The sequence below is a fragment of the Lycium ferocissimum genome, unplaced genomic scaffold, assembly GCF_029784015.1.
Source record: "Lycium ferocissimum isolate CSIRO_LF1 unplaced genomic scaffold, AGI_CSIRO_Lferr_CH_V1 ctg9042, whole genome shotgun sequence".
In the NCBI taxonomy this organism is placed as follows: Eukaryota; Viridiplantae; Streptophyta; class Magnoliopsida; order Solanales; family Solanaceae; genus Lycium; species Lycium ferocissimum.
In genome coordinates, this window is record NW_026727549.1 from 26,814 (window position 1) to 31,064 (window position 4,251).

The window sequence follows — 4,251 nt, forward strand, 5'->3', positions numbered from 1 at the left end:
GAGCCATTTTTGTGTTATATCATGAACAACTTCCTCAATGCCTTGTTCTTGCTAAAAATTGTGAGGTCCTTATTAGCGACGAAATTAGCAAGGCTCTTGTTCCTCATGCACTAATTTTGAATTAGCGAGGGATAAACTCCATTTAGTGAGGGATTGTTCCTCAGTAAATCACAGTTTTCTATAGCAGTGAGTATTATTGAATAGTGGAACTAATATCGGGTCAAAATTGGCTGAAAATAGATGTTCAGGATTCAGATAGCCAATCCAAATAGCTTAGGATTGAAGCATAATAATAATTGGTTGTATCATTATTATTGGAAGAGAGGGAGAAGAGGTTGATAGTTGAGAATCTGCTTCTCTTATTCAAAGATGCCATGTCAGAGAAAAGAAAAAAAACTTCCATTATGATTCTCTCTCCTTTAATCATTTAAGCATAAGAAGCTTTGACACAGGAAGCTTATCAACACACATTCATATTGCATGCATGGAGTTGTGAGGAAACAATATAGTTGAGACATTCAAACAACCATTGTATATAACTAGATCAATGACGACTTACTTAACACCACCTGTAAAAGCTAGAATAGTCTTCATCGCGGTGAGTATAAGGAGTATGACGGCTCTAACAGTTGAGGCTCCTGCCCAAGGACTATTAAAATAATTGTGCATCAAACTTGCCTTCATTCTGTTCCATAGTTTTTCACAATGTTGAACTACTGTTTTTGATGACAACGACACCCGTAGCCGCTACCGTTTGGGTGCACACAGGGCAAACCCCGCTCCTGTGCAATAGCCCACAAACCACATTGGAGAGATAACCCGCACTAGGCAAGCCATGTGAGACAAACTCAACCCGTAAAACAAATCCCCTACTTTCGTAGGCGGCGGCGCGGGGGGGGGGGGGGTTTAATAGAAGTTGGAATAAACGGTGTTCCCTTTACTAATTTATTAAAGAGGCTAGCCACTTCTTTATCCTCTCCTATCTCATTCTTGATGATTCCTTTTCCACGAAGCAAACTCGCATCTTTGTCTGTGTCGATAAGATAATCTATGAAAACAGAAAAATCACTGAAATATCTAGGATGTACGTCAAATGATAGCCGCTCATATGCCTATGGCTAATTCAACCCGCTTTGTAATATGGGTTTGGTAATCTCCATCAGTTGATAATATGAACTTATGAATCTGTTACAAAGAATCCTGAGTTAGAGAATCTGCTACAATATTTACGAATGTTCATGTCAAAACAGATATTTACAAATATCGAAGTTCATTATTTTAATAGAAAATATAGTAAAAATTTAGCTTTAGAAATTAAAAAGAAAATTTTATAGCTACACATCATAGAATGGTAAATGAAAAGAGAGTATGAAATTGTAACTCCAATCCTAATGTATTGCTGTAGCAATTGGTTTCAAAATGATGAAATGGGAGGTGTATGCAACTTTTAATAAGTACAAGGGCCAGTTTCTTTATATCAAACATCAACTTACAAACTGGCCAATCAAGATTTTAATTTGTATCTTTAAGATTTTAATATATTTACAAATCCCATCATTTGTAAATATTTAATATGAATTTGCCTGTAAATGCTAAATCCAATAATGGAACTTGAATACAATATTAAGCCCATCAAACACACAAATTACATGAATGGATCAATAGTGACAAAGCCAGAATAGAAGGATTAATAAAACAGTCAAAAATGTCATACAATTAAGGCGACTTTGATCTTAAGAGTGCTTATCAAAGATAGAACTGTCTGTGTCAGTGGTAGCAAGAGGAGTATGATGGCTGCCACAATTAAAATTCCTGTCCAAAGACTATTAAAGTAACTGTGCCTCAAATTTGCCATCATTCTATTCCATGGGTTTTCACAATGTTGAACAGGTTTTCTGCATTCTTCTTTATAATAGAAATCATTTGAAACGGCGACCCCTTTCCCAATTTTGTTGAAGAGACTAGCCACTTCTTTGTCCTCTCCTATCCTGTTATTGATGATTCCTTTCCGGCGAAGCAAATTTACATCTTTATCTGAGTCAATAATATAATCCATGAAAAGTGCAAAATCAGTGAAATATCTTGAATGTATTTAAGGTGATTGTTGCTCGTACATTATGAGATTTCTCAGGAGGGTCTCTGTATCATCAACGACTTCAAAACAAGGAATTTTCATCAGTCCACATTCGAACTTTATATCAAATAAACTTGTTCTATCCCAAAGGTAGTGTTTCATGTGCGACGGTTTATAAATTTCTCCGACTTTTGCTAAGTTAATTCCAGCTTCGGAAAGTTCTGTTGCAGTTGGAATGATCTTACGCCACGTTAGGTGGTCCTTGTCTCTTGGGATTTCTTTCAACCTAACTATTTTCAAAGGATTCCAGCATAAGTTTTTCTTGGAATGTTCTGCTTCGATGCTAGTATTCCTAGTTAGGCTAGTTTTAGTTTCTGACGGGTGACAAGACATGTGCACAAATTGAAGTAAATGCTTGATTTCTTTGGCATTACCTTCACTCTTGTTAAAAGATGCCGGGGTCACCTTTGGTAAGGAAGGAAAAAAGGTCAACAACTGCAAGTGCATGTTTGATTGAGAGAGAAAGAGAGAGAGGCACCTCATTTTGCGTAGTTTGACGAACCAGTGGGACAATCTCAATATTCCATTCCTCTAAGATAATGTTGTTGAATTGTATTTCTAACAAAAGACAGATATTGGGTTAAAATGGTATAGTATCAAGTTGTTTTATTCAACTCATAGGTGGATATTATGTTTTTTTTTTTTTTTTTTTAATTGAATTCACTGCAGAATTTTATTCTTTAACAAAAAAGGGAAAGCATGAATTCTTTTATTATTACGAAAAGAAATAGCCAAATGTCTTGTCATAACATAATAGAATTCCTTTTTTTTTTTCCTCGAAAAAAGGCCGGGTTCATGCCAAAGCTTAAGTCCTAACACCATAAGAGGTTGAAAGCCTAGGTAATTGGTTTCAATAAAGAATAACCTGATAGAATATAATTCTTAGATTGAAAGAACTACTATATGCTACGAAAAATAAAAATTAAGATCAGGAAGAGATTATCCATGCCCCAAAATTTATATACATTTTGCATCTTATGTCATTCCAAATTAAACATTTCTTATGCGAAAAAAAGGAGATACTACTCCTTACGAAAATGGAAACTCTTGAAAGTAACAAAAATTGACTCAAGTACGATAAAGAATGATCATTTAACGTCCTTATACTTTTATAAAGTTAAACAAGAAATAGTTTTGTGACTTTGTTGATACAAGAGTGTAGTTAAGCGATTTTATTAATATAAATAAATAATTTCTTAATTTTATGGATACAAGAAACAAAGTTTAATAACCACACCTGAAATAAATTACAAAAAACTAACAAGTAACAACAGTCTAACACCAACCATTTCAATGAGGTGGCTGTTGTATAAAAAAATTGTAGCTTGATCACTCTATTGCCAAAAGAAAACACAACATGTATATTTAAAAAATTTCCTCGCCTGTAATAAAATCATCTAATTACCGATTAAGAGTTCATTGGTGAAATAGTCAGTTAGCTATTGGAAGTTATGTTGTAAGTCATCTTTCTTTCTTTTAATTTTTTTTTTTTTTTTCACAAAAAGGTCTCTCTTCTATACCTATATCATACCAAAAATTACTTGGCCAGAACTTGGGACAAATTCGGCTGTCAAAAACCTGATAGTTTGGCAGACAGATTTGTCCAAATTCTGTCAAGTGACTATTTGAACAATGAACACGACGATTAAGAGTCTCCAGTCTAAGAAAAGTTAATTATCTGACGAAAAATGATTAATTTGAGACATAGTATTCAACTTGAGGTAACAAAGAATGTAATTAATTTCGTGTGTTTAGCATATAGAATGAGAAATGCAGAAAGTTACCTCTTTGGTTTGGCTGTTTCTTCTCTTCCTTATTCCTCTAGTTTGTCCTGAATAATAGGAGGGACTGAAGATTTATAAGAGGAATGAAATTAGTAGACAATCGAAAGTCTTCTTTTTCCTTTATATCAAAAGACACCTGGAAGTGTTTTAAAAAATCAATAGTCAACAGGCAAAAATTCGATGAAATTATTTTCAAACAACAAAGTTTAGGTAGATCTTGGAAGACATTATATGGTAATGTACAGACTTTTTTTGGGGGGGGGGGTTGGTTAAATAGTCGTATATATTGGGCTGAATTTGGATGTATCAAAATGAGGTCGAATCAATAAATGG

The 4,251-nt window shown here is 34.0% G+C and overlaps 1 pseudogene; it reads right to left on the reverse strand.

Moving 5' to 3' along the window:
* Window positions 1–1,588: 1,588 nt before the first annotated feature.
* Window positions 1,589–2,581, reverse strand: LOC132046023 (putative UPF0481 protein At3g02645; annotated as a pseudogene).
* Window positions 2,582–4,251: the final 1,670 nt, after the last annotated feature.